At 41.2% G+C, this 17,841-nt stretch overlaps 1 long non-coding RNA gene across 4 annotated transcripts in view; it reads left to right on the top strand.

The window, feature by feature from the left end:
- The window catches only part of LOC108097598, a 41,990-nt gene extending 25,133 nt beyond the window's left edge, over positions 1–16,857 (top strand). For 3 of the 4 annotated variants that reach the window (XR_001771801.2, XR_001771798.1, XR_001771800.1), the window contains exons 2-3: positions 8,912–8,961; positions 16,736–16,857. This is a non-coding gene — a long non-coding RNA (uncharacterized LOC108097598). Of the gene's footprint in view, positions 1–7,930; positions 8,442–8,911; positions 8,962–16,735 lie in introns of those variants that run through there. The other variant, XR_001771799.1, reaches the window with a different exon arrangement.
- The last annotated feature ends 984 nt before the right edge of the window (positions 16,858–17,841 follow it).

The raw sequence follows: 17,841 nt of genomic DNA, 5'->3' as shown, positions 1-17,841 counted from the left end.
CTTTTCAGCGCAATTGTGCATTTTTTTTTTGCCTTTTTCCTCATGCCATTCAGAAGCCGCTTGGGAGGTGAACAAACTGCCGGCAGCCAAATAAACACGAAACGCTTTGGTCAAAACGCCAGAGACATTAAATCGGTTCGTTTGCATTCAGCGACCCGTTCTTGTTTATTTGGCCAGAAATGTTTCCATAAACAATGTCCGACTTTATTTACAAGAGTTGGAGAAAGAAACGCATTTGTTTACCGTGGATATGGCTGCAATGAAAATGCAATATTCATTTGCAGTCAATAATTGGTTGCGTTGGAGGATGGTAAATACGGTTTATTGATTGTTTGTAAAGCTTTTATTTTGGCACATTTACAAGGGAAAACATTATCTTTATTTAGTATTTAAAAAATAAATATCAAGCACTTCCTGATATTTTCAAAGTAAATAGAACATACCCCAAATAAAATATAACTAATAGCCAATATAGAATGTATTTTCCACGTTCAGCTTTTTGATTTGATTCCAATGCATTCTGGAGCGGGGTTAAAGGGGAGCGAGGGGAGCATTTGTAGCTACAAATGTCCAGCTCCACCGAACTCCCCGCTGCAAAAGGGCGCTCGGCGTTTTGGGCAGCCCGCCACGTGCAATAAATCCAGAGACCATAATCAGGATTTATGGGGCTCGCTGTTGTTGTTGTTGCTATTGCTGTTGGATTTGTTGTTGTTGTTGTCGGCGGTGCTTCAAACATTTTTATGATGTCTCTGCAGTATTTATGAGCGACTGGGCGACTGGGTGAGCGGTATGAGGAGCGGACGTTGGAGCGTAGCAGCCACTGATATTACGCGGCGGGCATAAAATCCGAATAATTTGCAACAGGTGATAATTGTTTTACAATATGTTCGTGCATGCGAGCGGGGGAGCGCAGAGCGTAGAACAAGTGTATTTATGGTATTTATGGGCGCAGGCATAAAGAACCTTGTTAGCACCTCGATTGCTCGCAATCGAATCGCTGAATAGGTCCTATAAATGTACATGTTCCGAGCATTGTTTTCCCCCCCTCCGCCGCCATACACTCACTCGAATTTATTCGCCTCGAATTGCTTATTAAATAAACTTTGCGGCTCTCGTGCAGATTGATTGATTGATTGCCCGACGGATTGCTGATTGATGGCAAATGCCAAAAGCCCGCCGCTCGGGCGGTGTGCAATTAAAAAACTTTTATGATTTGTTGTGATTTTTGTAATTGGCATTTTTACGAGGGCTACCTGACGATGCGGATTCCATGCGGAATCGTTTTCCTGTTCGCAATCGTAATCGCAACCGCTCATTTCTATGCAGTATTCAGTGCAGCTTTTATTGTTCTGCAATTAATTTGGCATTGTTAATAGTTTGTCTGCCAGACTGGCTGGCCGAGGTGTCATAACTCACGTTATAAACGCCACGCAGCTTAGCCGGCATTGTCACACTGACTTCGGCCGTAAAAGGCCACAAACGATACTATGGCTATGCCATAATACCAAATACCATATACCATCCCGAACTGGGGACTTCGGGGTCTTCGGCGGAGCTATCTCGCGACTGGCCCATAATTCACTCGCCCAAAACACATGAATGGCCCTCGCAATCGTAAAAGCGAGGAAAGCCTGTTGTGTGTGGGGAAAGAGTTTTACAATCGTTTAAAAACTCGTCAAAAAATTAGACCTTAAAATATTGTATTTGCGTTTTGGCGGTATAGACAGGGTTTCCCCCGCTTCCCCTCTTCGCTACCCACCACACCCTCGCTTGGGGTTTTTACGAGCCAACAAAATATTTTTATATTAGCAATAATTTCACTAGGCGTGGGGCTCTGATTTGATTGTGCATTTTTGGCATTGTTTGCCTTTATTTTGCTTTGACATTTCGCCGCTGATTCATCGGCAGCAATTAAGGGGGGGGTAAGGTTTTAAAGGCAAAAAAAAGGGCCATGTTTGATCTTTTTTTGCGGCGAAATGAGTAAGTTTATTTTATTGAGCTTAATTACATGTTATTGTTTAACTTTTGAAGAGTATTAGAAAAAAAAAGTATTAAAAAATATTAAGAAATAAGCCTGTGGCGGTTAATCTTCCGAAGCGCCTTAAGAAAAAGTTGTTTTGCGGTGAACATCATAGGGCGTTAACGGATCATCTTAAAAATAAAATGTGATATGCGTTGTAAAGATAATGAATTTCCCGAGGTAATCAGGAAGAGTTTTTTTTAAATTTATTTTTTGTCTATTTTTGGGAGCACTTGAAAGTGAAAAGTGCGATTTTAGCTTAAAAAATCGCTGTTAATTTATTTTTTAAAAATAGAAAAAAATTAAAAATTAAAAAAAACTCTTCCTGATTACCTGCGTATTTATGTTGAGAATTTGTGTTAAAAATTTGAAAAGGATCGGTTCAGTAGATTTTGAGTTCTGATGTTCACCGACTTTCAAAATAACGTCTTCGGCAAAATCGATTCAAAGTATTTTTATACGTGAAAATACGCCCAAATACGTCCAAATACAGTTGTTTAAAACGCTGTAACTCTGTTAGTTTGACTTTAATTTACTCAAAATTTTTACACAATGTTCGCAACACATTGGTCATTCAGAAAAAAATATTAAAAAAAAATTGTAAAAAAAAATTTTTAAAAACCTTACCCCCCCTTAAAAAGCGTTTATTTTTTATTGCGCTTCTTAACCATTTCGCGCAGTGCATATTCTGCACTATCTCCCTCTCGCTCTCGCAGAGTGGGCTGTGCTCTTTCTCGGCGCCATGCGGCCGCCATTGGTCTTGCCTCTCGCTCTCACGCGGTGATCGCCGCATTGCTGCCTCGCTCGCACTCGCTTTGTTCATTATGGCTGGCCGAGGTGAGTTCCGGTGTGGTGACTTTGCCGCTCACTCATGGCGGCTGCTGCGACGTCGACGTTGACGGTGGCAGCGCTGGCTCTGCGTGACTTTTGCGTTTCTTTGTTTTTGTTTTCAATGCAGCTGCTGCACTTTTCCGGCCTGAATACATTTTAGGGAAAATTCTCTTGGCCAAATTAAAATGTAAAGATAAAGACACTTTGTTTAGTTCATTAAACAATGAACGCCGCACACCATTTCCTTATCTTTGCTTTCTTTAAAAATATTAGTTGATACCATTTGTTTACTGTTACGCAAAGATGTTGTTTTAAATTTTAATTGTTCATAAATGGTTAATAGGTTGATTAAAAAATGTATTAAATGTGTTATACATATATCACGCACAATTTCCCGATCACTTTTTGATGAAATTTGCTGAAAAGCAAAATGTTATTCATTATTTAAAGCTAATTAAAAAATAATAGTTTTAAATTTATCATTACTTTTTCCTCTTATAATGCCTGCTTTATCATCAACTTTTGGGATTATTATTTATAACTTAAAAGTCTTATAAATATTGTTTTAACAAAAGTAAACTTATCCGTCGGCAAAAGACTGCGAAAACCTTATAGCTAAAGTCGATCGGTTGGGTATATTTTGCAGCTAATTATAAAAATCCCCTCCTTTGCATTCCAATTATATTATTCTCCGTAGAGTCCAAAACTCGGCAGTGCACTTAACCTTTAGACAATACGAACTTGACTCGATCGCCGTGTGAATCACACTGTTTGATGCAGTTTTAATGGGTCCGGGCTTTGTAACTAAATGCACAATCCTAGGCGTCTTAACCGCTTCACAATTAATTTTATTGGCACTTAAGATTAAAAGGAAGCATCGCAGCGGGCGAGCGTAATTAAAATAATATGAATAATAAAAGAAATTGCTCGCCAGTAGTCGGGCAGCAGAGCAGAAACGCTTGCCAAAAGTCGTATTTCGGCTCCAATCTGAACCCACTTAACCTTAGCCCAACCTTTGCCCCAACACTCACGCACACTGGCAATCGCACTCACAATCGCACCCGAGTGTGGAGTCCGTGAAAATGTTGCCGAAAAGTAAAAACTCAATTTCCAACTAGTTTTTCCTCTGGCCTTTTCTCTGCGGCACATTTCCCCCGGCCGCAAATCTCGCACAGCTTTCAAAATGTCAGCCCATCGATGGTTGTGCGGTGGTTTTTGGTGTCGAGGTCGTTTGGTTGCACTCTAAGAAAATGCTACATATAAACACGGTTACAACATTTTAAAATGTTTTATTCAAAAAAGAAAATACTATTATAAAAAGACATTTTTAGCTTGATGAAATTATAAGAAATTTTAATTAAAAAGAACAGATTCAGTTTACTTTTCTTATAATTGGTTTCTGTTTTATCTATTTTTTCTCTTATTGAATTTTTGTTTGGTTGGTTTTGTTCTCTGTGTGATGACGTGGATGTCAGAATCCCCATCGCACCGCTCTGCGAACCTCTTGGCGAACCACTCCTCGCACCACTCTGCAAAAAGTTAATGGACCGTGCATGTTTTTCCCTCAGCCGTGGCGCTTAACATTATTTATGATGGATGAAAAACTGCTATTTCTACTGTTCCTCTCAACTCGGTTCGCTTTCAACTTCCTTTCGACATTGCTGCCATTGGTTGTTGTTTCAGTTGCATATTCCACATAGTTTCGCAGTTTTTCCCCCTATGCGCACTGAATGGGTAATTATTTGGCCGCTTTGCCCAGCGGAGATTGAGCCATCGACCGCATTTTCCCGATTGATATTTGTTTTTGGCATTTATTTGATGTCGTGTAGTTTGCCATGACTTTTGGCTAATCTAGGGTCTTAAGAGCAGCCATCCCCTCGCATTTTCACTGGGGTTGCTAATCAAGCCAAACAATGCAATCGTGTTATTGTGTAAATCAATAATTAAAGGAAATGGGTTTGATAAATGGAATATGTTGTTCCATATATCATTTAAGGGGAAAATGGTGGATGTCACAAGATTACTGATTGTACTTTTAAATGAAAGTTGAATACTGTGTTACAAGAACAATTAACAAGGGAAAAATAACTTATTTTTGATATTACAAAAGTAATATATACTTTAATAATTATTAAAGACGAAATGTACTATTGTTAGGGTTTTCTAACGTCAAGATATACTTTCGGTACTGTAATATCTAGCTTTCCTGACAGACAAAATCGATTTTCCCAACTGAAAAGTGGATGAAAACCAAGTCTTCAATAACAGCTTCCATCCAATTACCTTTTTTTAGCCGAATTTGAAATCAGGAGATTCGACAGGGGTTCACTTACTCCATTCCCCTTCCCCTCGAAATTCTGACTCGTTTTCCCCCTCGAAGTGTGACCAGCTTAATTAAACCAGCACAGAAAGTGACCGAAGGCGAGTTGCGAAGGGGCCAGGGGTCATCATCGTTAGCAACTGTTGGCCAGCTCGCTTTTTTTTTCCCTTTAATAAAAATAATTACTCGCATTTTTTGTGTGCTGCTTCTGTTGTCTTCTTTTTGCTGCTGTTTTGTGGCTCAGAGCCGCAATTTTGAAGCGTTTTATGGCCGAGTTTTTGTTTCGTGTGTGCGACGGCCATTTTTTGAGGCGAACGCTTTCCAGATTGCAATCTAAATGGCGTTTTTTCTTATTATTTTTTTTTTTCTGCTTGCCTTAATAATTTTTTTTTGCTGTTGTGTTCGTTTTGTTTTGCGGTAGCGACAGCGGCAGCGGCAGCTTTCAATTTATGAAACACGCTTATTACTTCTCCTCGAAACGCGAAGAGCCGCCGCTCGTTACGCGCTCCTCTCGTTTGTTTGCGCCAGGGCCAAAAGCAGGTAATATGGCAATCAGCCCCCAAGGCCGTCGATCGCGGAGAGGTGGGGAAAGAGGGGAAAAGGGGGGTGAAAAGGGGGTACGGTGATCAGTGTCCGTACTTCACGGCCAGCAGATACGATACAAGCCAGAGCTACACTAACAGATACAGATACAAAATACAAAATACAAAAGACAGACTGAGGCTCAGCCTCTGCCACTTGCCAGTTGGCTGGCCAATTACACAGAGCACTCTTGGCCAAGACTTTTCTACAATTTTGTTTGCTTACGGCCTGCCCCTCCGATTTTACCACAGTTAATTGCACAGGTTGCTGCCGCTGCGGCTGACGGGTTGGTTGTTGTTTTTTTTAAATTGTATTTTCCAGGTTTTTAATTAAAGCTCAACTTGATTTTCAGTTTAGTTGCAATTTCAAAGCTGCTTTTTGTTTTCGCACTTGACGCGAAACAGGTTTGCATTTGATTGGCAGGCCAAGAGCCGGACAAACGGGTTTTGGGAGCACGAATCAGGATGCCGAAGACGTTTTTACGATGCCCCCAGCAAATTACAGTCATAGAGCGCTGTTTGCTGTTTGCTGGTAGTTGACTTTCTTTCAGCCAGTACAGAGCCCACTAACTAGCCTTCGGATTAAGTTAATGCAGACAGCTTCCCATCTGCTGACTGGCCTGCCATCCATCCATCCATTTGCCACTCGAACGGGCCGCGGGTTTTCATGAATTGGCCAGAACGCTGGCCATTAATGCCCGGCCCCTATGCAAATGAGTTTTTGGCCAGCTGAATGGGCCATCAAGCAGCCGCGTAGTGCGTGATCCTTCTCCTCCGCTCCATTCACTGGGGAACTGTTTCGAAACCACTGGCCTTCGATTCAGCATCGTTGAATTGTAGTTGAAATTGAATGCAAGCTGTATCTTGTTTCTTCTATTACTTTTCCATGTATTAAATTGGCAAGGAAGTATGTACTTCCTTGCAATGTTTTGTTGAAGACTTACTTGATTTTTTTTCAATGCATCATCTACTGTCTCAAAGTTTGTTTACAAAAAATCAAAAATGTAAATTTCAAGTCAACTTAAAATGACCTTTTTTACGAATTATTCATTAGAAATGCAAATAGTGACCATCAGAATTATTTACAAAGATGCCAAGCTCTTTTCTAAACTCAGGACAAACAACTAACTTAGCTGACACTCAAGGAAATTATTTTAAACATTCAAGTTTAAAACAATACTGGTGATAAATTTCAGGGCTCTAAAATTGCCGAGAAAAATATCAGTAGTTGCATTTGATATGATTTTGCAACACTGCATATTGGTTTTAAAATATTCTAATGTGTGGAATCATTAAAAAATATATGTGTATTCAAGATCATTATTATTTGAATGTTGAAAACGATGCACAGAATATGGAAACATGAGCTGAGGATTGATTTATTTCGGTGTGGCTTTTCCTTGCGACTTTTCACGCAACGCTTGCCGTCGCTTTGGCAGCCAACCGCAAAGTCCGTCGAGATGTGCAAAGTTTGCCTTCGTGCGGCCTTAATGGCTACTGCACGAGTACTTGGCTCCATATATTATAGTATTCGCCATAAGCCATGAGCTATACTGTATGGATACTATATGGTGTGTACAAACATTCGCTGGTTTGTCATACAAGTTTTTTCCTTAAATGTATGTGTGTAAGTGTCTTTTGAAATGGCCGCAGTCGCAGTCACACGGATGCAAAGGCAGCATGTTATAATTAAAATTAAGGGAAGCAACGCGAATGTAAAAAGGCAAACAGAAGACACAAGACAAAAGACAGAAAACAGAAAAATATACTTCTTGAACTTTGGCGGCGAGCTTTGTGTTTCTCTCAGAAGGCAAAAAAAAAAAAACAAAAAAAAAGTGAACTTCTCACTCGGATCGTATTTGAATGTTCACTTGTTCGCGTGTTTGTGTCTCTTTCTGTCTGCCAGCGAGGCCATAAAACCCAAAATAATACTATGTAAAAAATGTTTTGTGGGGAGCCCTCCCCCTTCGTCCCCCTTTGCCCCCCTTTGCCCCCCCTCCCCTTGCCCCTCGGCCCATTAATGGCGCTCGGGTTCGGCGGTTTCGGAGATCGGAACTCGGAGATCGGAGATCGGCTCTCTTCGCGTTCGCATTCGCGTTTTCGTTTCAGCTGGGGGCTTTGTCTAAACAACAAAATATTGAATTTAATTTTTTAGTGTTAGTTGCTCTCTAACAATTTCGGAGTCGTTATCGCATGCGCATGTCGCGTTCGCGCCTCCGTCGAATAAATTTCTGTTTCTGTTTTTGTCTGCCCGCCGCTGCTTTATCCATTCTCGAAGATATATCTCCTGATTCCGTTCACGATCGATCCCTTTCCATATCCAGTTTGCAATCCCGAACACCAATCCCGATTCAATGGAGCGAGTGCGCGAGTGTGTGCGGGTCATTCGGAAATAATTATGCCGTTCAATTTAACATTTTGACCAGTGGCCATAAATGCTGAAATTTTGAGTTCTTACATGTTGAAAAGTTCATTACTTTGTGAGTCCAAACACACACGAAAAATATTTATAACTGCATCGAAAATTTATTCCGGGCCAATATTTAATGACGGCCGCTCAACGGATTTTATGGGTTCGACGATTTCATTTCAATAATTATTATTACCCTCGGCAGTCCACAAATTTTTAAGTGATTGGGTGCAATACTTGTCCTGGCTTATCGTCCATTTCAAAGAAGCGTTCGATGCGGTGAGTTCTGCATCTCAATTTCGAAGAGTGATGGCTGACATAATCATTATTTCAGATTTTATTATATACTAAAGTGTTTGACGATGTTGCGCAATAGAATCTTGCCGTATTAGGCACGGTAATTAGAAAAGAACTAATTGCATTCTTAATAACTTATTCGTTTTTAGTTGTTTTGTTTATTTTAAATGGTAGATTTAATAATAAAATTACCATTTTATATTTACGTTCTATCGGGTTTTGAGAAAACCAAATAAGATGCCAATTATCGGTTTGCATTTACGATATAAGTTCATAGCAAGCTCAAAATAATATTTTTAAATATTTAAAAAGTGGACTATGTGATTTTTAAAGGCATTAATTACAATTAAAATGTTATAGAGCGGTAATTGATTTGACCAACTTTCTCTTTGTTTTTTATTTATGGCCACTCTTCCGGGATATAAATTAATATTTTTTTATTTCTCTTTCAGTTTTGGCTCCCCTAAATAACTACCCAAATAACTGTATCAATAAAAAGCTGGTAAGTGAAAATTAAATAAAGTAAAATATCCAAATAATTAAGGGCGCATACTGCCCTCCGAATTGAAGCCATGCAAAAGGCAAAAGCCAAAGCCCGTTTCCCAGTTCGAGCGAATTACCTTTTTGATTTTTATGGGCGAGACAATTCGATTGCGCCCAGCGTCGGGGGAGCATTATTGTAACATAAAGTGGTCTGCCCCCTGGTCCCCACCCCCCGCTACTCCTCCCCTACCCCTCTTCCCACCCCCCCACCCCCTCTCCTTCCCCAGATCAACGCCCCTGACCAACCAATTCTGATTCGCGACAAGCGCAGGGCGTTAAAGTGTCCAGGCTGCCGAGGCGGGCGGTATTAAAAATGGCAATAAATAAAGTAAAGTACGGCGAGTACAAGATTTCCCTGTTAAGATCCCACACAGGACTGCCCGGCATTGGGCGTGGCTGTGGGCGGTGGGCGGTGGTGGTCGGTGGGCGCGTTGGTTGGCCAGGACAGTGTCCAAGCGGGCCAATTGTGGTAAATCGGAAGTTAAAGACGGCAATAAAACGACGCAATAAAAATCTATGAATGACACATTAAATCAATTGCCAAAAATCACAAAAGCGTGGAAAAAGTCGCTTATGAGTGGATTTGACCACTTGGGTGGCTGTTAAATGAAATGAATTCATTTCAAAGTTTAAGTGAATTCATTTTATGACCGTGAGAAATCGAACAAGTGGGCTAATTAGTCGGCGGTGGAACTACCTTAATTTCGGAGGCGTCTGAAAGTGACTGCCGTGGCAGACCGACGCCAGATGCACTCCTTGAAAGTCAGGTGCATTCCCCGATTAAGCAATGCACTTCAAAGTCCTGACATTTACAACTCTATTCCCATTGTTTGGCAGACTTTCCCAACGCCAAACCCGATCCCGAAAATAACCGGCGTATGTGGCTTATCCAAAAAAAAAAAAAAAAATAAAGAAAAGTAGGAATAACAATTTTTAACGACTTTCGCCAGAACAAAGGGAAATCGTGCACGACAACAAGAAAATAGCAGCCAAGTTCCACTTATGAAGTAATAAAACGAGAAACGGAGGGAAAACACGCTGCCCGGGGTTTATCGGTGGCAGAAATCGGACTGGAACTCGGACTCCTGCCCATATAGCCGCCATATATTAACGATCTGTGGATCGGGGACTCGAAGGACCAGCAGGTCGCTCGGGTGAGCAGGTGAACGGACCGCCTGCTTTCCCCGGATCTTAAATTTCTTTTTTTCTCCTCGAGTGTAAAGGCCGCCGGTGGCCATTTTTGGATGACTTCATTCGGCAGCTTCAATTGCCGGCGTTTCACCTTTTCTCCCCTGCCGCCTGGGCGTAACATGTGCATCCGCCAGATACCCAGATACTCGGATACTCGAATACTCAGTTACCCAGATACCCGATACCAGATACCCGAACTGAGCTGCCAGTGCCTGTATAAAACCCATAAAATATGTGCACGTCAACGCGCTTCGTGCTGTCTTTTGTGCAGCCATTATTAAATTTCTGATTGTGGCTTTCTACTCGCATGTCTTTTCCTCCTCTCATTGTCTGTCCGTTGGAAAGGGGAAAAGAGGATAGGGGAAAAGGGAGAGGGGGAAGGGGAGTGTCGGACTGGCTGACCGACGGACGAACGGACTGGCGGACCAACGGACCGGTTCGACTTGTTATCTCGTCTTTTCCCCTCGGTTGGCTAATCGAGCTGCGCTCTGATGGGGAACTCGGTATTTTCTCCCTTCAGCGGACAGTGGATAAGAATCCAAAAATTGTACTTTAAAATAAAAAAAAAAAAAAAACTGTGGGAATTACATAAAGAAATATTTATGATCTGAACCATTTAGTTTGCTTAGGTTTGTTTAAGAAACAGCACTTTTAAGATGATAAATTCTATCATAAAAATAAACTTTCCAGACTATTTAGTTTTTGATTTATTTCCACTTCCAAAGCAATTAACCTTCTTACGATTTTCATTAAGTATGAAAATATGTTTTCTATTTTATTTATATTATATTCTGTATAATTAAAAACAAATACAATATTTACTGAAAATAACTTTCAGTTATATGTCTTTCGATTCAGCATGTAAGAACAAATTTGATTGGTTTGAAAAAATTGGTTGTATTGATAATTTTTCATGAAATCCATTGATGGTTTTTGGATTTCTATGATCTCAATTATCTTAAGATCTCTAGCAGTATAAGATCATTTATATTTTGCATACTGCTTTTCTTTTTCTGTCCCACAGTGCACCATTAATTGAACTTCTTCCCCCGGCACCCAAATGAAAATTAGCTTGAGGTCCTCACCATATTAGTAAGCGGGAATTCCATGGAATTAAAGGAAAGGAGGGGGATATTTCGAGGCAGGCGGACATTTTAACATTTTCAGGCTTATCACGTAGTCTTTCTTGCTCTTGGTCTTCAGTTTCAGGTCTTTTTTTTCGAGGCAGGCAACCTGCAGCTGAGCAGAGACAATAATAAAATGTGAAATTTATAATTCAATTAATAACGTCTGCGGGGCAGCGCATCTGAAAGATACTCATGGCGGTCGTCATTCGCTGTGCAGGAATGCGTTAATGGTTAACGATTTCGATCCCGATATCTGAGTTTTCCACTCGCAGGGATTGTTTGCGTTCTCCTCATTTCGCAGGATACAAAATCTATATACAAGCGGAGTACAAAGGCAAAAAGTAAATTGAGAACTCATTGAGTGCAGGCAACGACCCAAGAGGGATCGATATTTCCGCCCACTTCCACCCACTGCTACCCCTCCCCCTTCCCCTTCCCCTTCTTTCTTCCCCTTTGTCCTTCGTCCTTGCCTTTGTGTTTCTGTGGGTGTGTTTGTGTATGTGTGTTTTTAGCAAGCGACAACGTCAGCAAAAGTGTTTTCAAACTCGGCTACCCCAAGTCCTTGGGGGTGGTTCGTGTTTTTCCGAGCCGCTTTTCCACCCCCGCCCCCTCTTTTCCCCCCTTCGCTTTCTTTCTTGCTTTCTCTCTTGCTCCCTTTATCCTTGAATGCTTTTGACTTTGCTTATCGCGACCGCCTGTCGTTTCTGCGGGGGTTGTTTGGGCCAACTTCTCCGCCAGCCAGCGGAAGTGGGTGGTTGTGTGGGTGGCTGAGTGGGTGGAGGCCGTTGATGTAGCGAAACTGAAATTAACCTTTAGGGAGCCGGAGACGCGCACGCTATTTGAATAAATATTTTGCTGACTTTGGCTGCCAGGCATTTTGAGCCAAAAAAGGGGCGGCAGGGGCAGCGAAGGGGTGGTTATATCCCTCCCTATATATGTCTGTATGTGCCTGTATCTGTTTAGCTATGTAACTATTCTATGTGGAAATTATGCTTATGTAAATGAGGCAGTCGCTTTAAAAAAAAAAAAAGAAGAAAAAGAGGGATAAGTGAGTGAGGCGATGGAGAAGATTCTGAACGAGAAATAGAAACACAAAGTAGCAAAGTTTCCATCCCCCGCTGGGAATTTTCCGGCGGAAAAGAGAGCTGGAAAAACAAAATTGATGATTTCACTTATTTTTTCTTTCCTGCGTTAGAAAGACTGACTGGGTTTTATGCGAGGGGCTTTGGGGTAAGCTTAAGTAAGGCTGCGATTCAATTTCGCTAAGTTAAAAGTAGAAAAACCTCTCGCCTGATTTGCATATAGTATGCAATAAGGCGGAGCACAAATCTCTGGAAGATTTTCGGGCGATTTCTCGTTCTGCGACAATTAATTCGCCATAAAATCCCCGCTCTTTTATCACACTCCCAGATGGCGGGGTACAAATATGTGGGGATGGATGAGCTGAGACGCCATCAAATAGCCTAACGACATCATAACTCGTGTCTCGTCGTGTTTGCTGGAATTTTAACTGGTGGCCAATTTAATGCCCATAAACGTGGTATTAACACCTTATTGGAGTGGAGCGGGGCAATTAACACTTTGGCCCACTGGCCATAAAGCCGGACAAACAAGAGGCGCGACCGATTGACCAACTGCATCAATGGGTTAAAGATCAATTGCGATGTCGGGAAAATTCCGCTGCTCGAAAAACCCAGAAAGCCTTGCCGCAAAAAGGTGCCATAAAACAGCCATCGGTACTTGCATGATTTTCAAGTTCAGAGCTGGCCAGCTTTATGGGTCTCGATTTTGGCCAATTCGAATCGAACGGAAGCGACAGGGCAATTGTGTCTATTTTTATGGCCGTCACTGTCGCCTCCGCAGTCCTAATTTAGTAATTAAATTTATGAGTTGGCCGAAGGTCACGGGAGAGAACGTAGTGAAAGTAATGCTCGAATTTAAGGAAGTATATAGCTTTATTTTTACCAAGCGAAGGGCAAAAAGAAAACTGAGTCAGAATGGTGAGCAGACAAAAGTCAAACCAACTGACACGGGGCTTCAACTTTCCGTTGAGTTAATTCCGAGCATTAAACCACTTGGAGCCACTTGTATGCTCCGATCCACTCTGCACCACCAACAACAACAACACCACCACCAGCACCACCACTGCTGACTGCGACTAACCATAAAGTGGCCAAAAGTGTTGTTTTAATTTTAGGGGTGTTTACTTTTATTTTTATTGCAATATATAATGCAATCTACATACAATTTCACTTGCCAAAGAGTTGTGGCTCCCGTGGCTCTCCCTCTCTCTCTATCTCTCTCTTACTCTTTCGCTGTTTCGTTCTCCTTCTCTGTCGCTCCGTATATGTCTGTCGTAAAACGCTTTGCTGGCAATAAAAGGCAGTTAACTAGTTAGATTTAATGTACTAAAATATGGCTCAAGTACAGACACGGCACTTTCTCAGGTGCTTAAACTTATATGAATGCCAGATACGATAAACGGCCGTTTAGGGCAATCGCGGCTAATTGTGGCTTCCACATTTTGGCATTAAGCGGTTGGCTCTCAATTAGCGCTCCTGTAATTGATACCTCAATGCAAACGACCCTTTTAGAGAAGGCTAAAAGGGTGGCGGCCAAGTTGGCCAACCTTTGCTGCCCCAAAAGTGTTCTCAAAAAAGTTCAAGATTTTTTTCGAGAATAATAAAACAGCTTTTAGGTAGAAATACGCTCTAAAACCCAAAAGATTTTAGTGCAGAATCTTAAAAGCTGCATCATTCATCCACTCATCTGATGACATATTTATGGGCACATCTAAGATGTTCTACAAACAGTTTCGCATAAAATCCATACCGTCAATTACTTTTGCGCCAGACAAAGAGCAATGACATTTTGTGTACATAATTAAACAAAGCAATTCCCGATCATAAATTGCAGCAACAATGGATGCGTCCCAAAAGGATGTTGCCAAAAAAAAAAAAAAAAAATGAAAACGATGGGTAAACAAAGTGGAAGAGGCAAGGGGCGGTGGCCATGTTGAAATGGGAACACATGTACTGCATCTTAGGGATACAGATACAATTCAGATTCGTTTTCAGGAGAGATACAAAAACAGATACATGGCTGCCTCTGACATCTTTCCACAAAATGTCTCGCTTGGAAGCTGTCAGCACGATATTTCATTTTTCAGCCCCTCCGTCGCTCTTTGTTCTAATTATGGCTCTTGTGTGTGTGTATCTTGTATCTGTATCTTGTATCTCTCGCTCGGATGATTCTGCCGGCCGTCGTCGTTCTGTTGCCCAATTTCTTCTTCTGGCTGGCTCTTTTCGTAAGAATCCGCCAGAACACGTTTCCACGATCAAAAACGCCAAAACAGGAATGGGAAAACTTGTTTGGAAAAGTCACACAACTCGTATCCATCCACTCCGAGCCACTCGCAATCCAAGCTTAGTTTTTCAGTTTACTCGGAATCGGAATCGGGCCGTGTATATCTGTGATTCGTCTCCGGTCTCCGGTGGCTCGACTTCAGGGAAAAGCGAACGGTGCGGGTCCAGTGAAGAAAAAGGGTTCCGAGAATAAAGAGATTCCAGGCCATTAAAGGTGCCGAGCTCCAGAGAGACGTATCATAATTAGCTGGGAGAAAGATCATTAACGATCATCGCGGTGCGGCTCGGTGCGGGAACCCTGTGTCTAATTGGATAACATGAATTTAATTTTATTTCATTTAATTCGGACGCAGCATCTCCGGCCGGAGAATCCGAGAAGCCCGGGAACAAACAGCCGAAATTTTTTATGGCGACTGGCCAATGAACTTCCCGCTCACCATTCTATATTTTCTCGTTCCTTTCATCGGACATATTGCATGTGAATTTGTCCAAGACGATTATACATTTTTGTGGTAGGTTTATTGTTGTCCGAATTTAAATTTCAGCCCGACTCTGGGACCGGGCACACATAATGAAGCCATAAGCCGCCATTTCGGCCATAAACCCATTTGAATATTAATTTTGTTAATTAACTTATTCAAATTCAAGAATCGTTAAAAATGGAAGAAATTCTTTTTATGGCTCTGGCTCTATTACCAAAAAGAACGGTTGACTGCTGAGAAATGTGAGGCAAAGCCAATGAAAGGCTTTATTGTTGGCGACAAAAGATACAAATACAAATTATTCACAATAATTGTGACACCCACCGAACCGATCTTCCCACGATAATGGTGCTTGGGAATCGGGTTATGGAATAAGTCATTGTGGGTTTTTAATAATTTCTTTATTATGTTTGAGCATAACTAGTTTTTAATTTGGAACATCTCGGGTGAAGGCAATATTATTCTATTAAAAAGAAAATATTTTCTTTTTAATAGAAAGAACTGCATTAGATATATTTAATGAAATCATCGAAATCATTTCTAAATATCTATAACTCTACTAAAATAAATCTCATTAATTAATTCAGGATAAATGATAGAAATAATAAAGAGTTATTTTATTAGCATTTTATATATTTTATTCCTATTATCTTTGCTGAAGTAAAATCTATTTAAATAAATTGCAAGAAAATCCAAAATAAAATGAAGAAATCATCGCAGCGATCATCGCGCTTGTTTCTGTGTGCAGGAAAACTGCATAAAAACCATAAACACCCGAGCATTTTCATCCGAACAAATGGTTTGCGTTTCCCATTTCCCTTTTTCGCCGCCCAGAAGGAACTGCAGTCAACTGATTTTACGAGAGGGCCGAGTGCGATCAAAGCGAAAGCGAAACTCTTGAGGGACACATGGACCAGCTCCTCCAGAATGGAATGGAGTACATTGGAGTGGAGTGGAGTGGAGTGGAGTAAAGTGCAGTTGGGCATGAAAGTACCGAAGGCAGACAGTCGAAGGGCAGGAGTTGACTTTGACCCTGACACAGCCTTTTGGGAGATCCGCATGTGTGTGTGTGTGTATCTGTGAGTGTTGCACAATGCAAATGCGAAACGAGAAACAAATTTTACGACGTGTTTGACGGCTGTCTGTCGCTGCTGTCTGCGAGTCTCCTTGTCTTACTGACTCCGAACCACTGAAGTTTCCCCCTCCAACTTCTCCTTTGCCTTCCCTTTCCCTTTTCCTTTTTTCCGGACCCGGCGCTCACTTCCGCAGCGACTTAAACCCCTGACTCCCAGCTGGAAATCGCGGCATCCTTCATCCTGCATCCTGTTTCCTCGGCCCTCGTCCCTGGTTGGCTGCCAGTTTGGCCTGCATTATTACCTGCGCGGTGTCAAATGCAAACAAGACGTTTGCGCCGGCCATAAAGATGACTTCCTTTTAGTTGTTCTTCCTTTCTTTTTAGAGCAGCAAAAAATCATGGCTGGTTATGAAGAGTGGCGCCTAGTTAAACAAACCTTTTTTAATGGGGTTGAAATAGTTTACTTACTTATAGTTTTTTCCTTTCTTTGCAGTAATTTAAACTGAGCAGTTTGGTGGCGTAGATCCATCCGAAAATCAGCAGCGGCTGCACCCACCAAGCACCGCCCCCACCAACAACTCTCAGCGGTGGCGTCCGGCCAAAACCACCTCGTTGCGCCGACAGCGGCGAGCATCTCTCCCTCCAGCGTCAGTTCCCATCCTCCAGGTAATATATATGAATATTTTCAAAAACCTTACTCAGATAAGTATAAACAAAATTTAAACAAAAACTTGAAGTCTAATACTGATAAGAAAATCGTTCAAAAAATATTTATGTATATGTAAGCAACATAGAAATTTATTTATTGCATAGAAGCTTAATTTTATGGTAATATTTTTATAGAACAAAAATATTATAAAAATTTATTGTGAGTAAATTGATCAATTTATTGTAAGACAAACGCTTTCGTAACTATTTGTAATTCGAAAAATTAAAACATAATCGTATTTAGCACAAACCCTTTTCGACTTTTGAAATAGTAGTAACTAAGAAGTTGCTTAATATTCAAAATGAATGTCTTCACATCTGTTTCAATGTAAAAGTTATTATTATTCATCTTTGCTAACATCGAAATCTGGCATTTTTTCTCAACCCTGGCATAAATGTATTATTGTAATTGCCGAGGATGGAGTTTTATGCGATTGTACAAACATTTTGCCGTCAAACGGGTTGAGATTTGCCCTCGTCCCAACCTTTTTACGATTTGTTAACATTTCTTTGCCCTCGACTCCTTGTCTTTGCCTTTCTTCCAATGGCAATTGCCATAAAATTCCCATAATTGTCCATTGCAGCGTTAAATTTGGCAACTGCCGCCCGGAGCGGAAAAGGGAGGGAAATCTTGGCTGAGAGGCAGAAGAAAGGGAACGGAGAGAGCGATAGGGATAGGGGTTAATAGAAAGGAAACCCGGGGATTCTAAGCAATTGTGTTGTCATAATTTGCCGACTGAACTGGCGCACGCATGTATTTGTTTAGCTAATTAACATTAATTAGTCACTTTCCTTTGATGAGTCGTATAATTAGTTGGGATCCTTGGGTATATTTTATATATATTATTTGCTGTTGGCAATCGATAAAAAAAGCGCCAAGCCAAACTAACT

The sequence above is a fragment of the Drosophila ficusphila genome, unplaced genomic scaffold (genome assembly GCF_018152265.1).
Source record: "Drosophila ficusphila isolate 14025-0441.05 unplaced genomic scaffold, ASM1815226v1 contig_791, whole genome shotgun sequence".
NCBI lineage: Eukaryota > Metazoa > Arthropoda > Insecta > Diptera > Drosophilidae > Drosophila > Drosophila ficusphila.
This window is presented reverse-complemented; position numbering and strand designations above follow the sequence as displayed.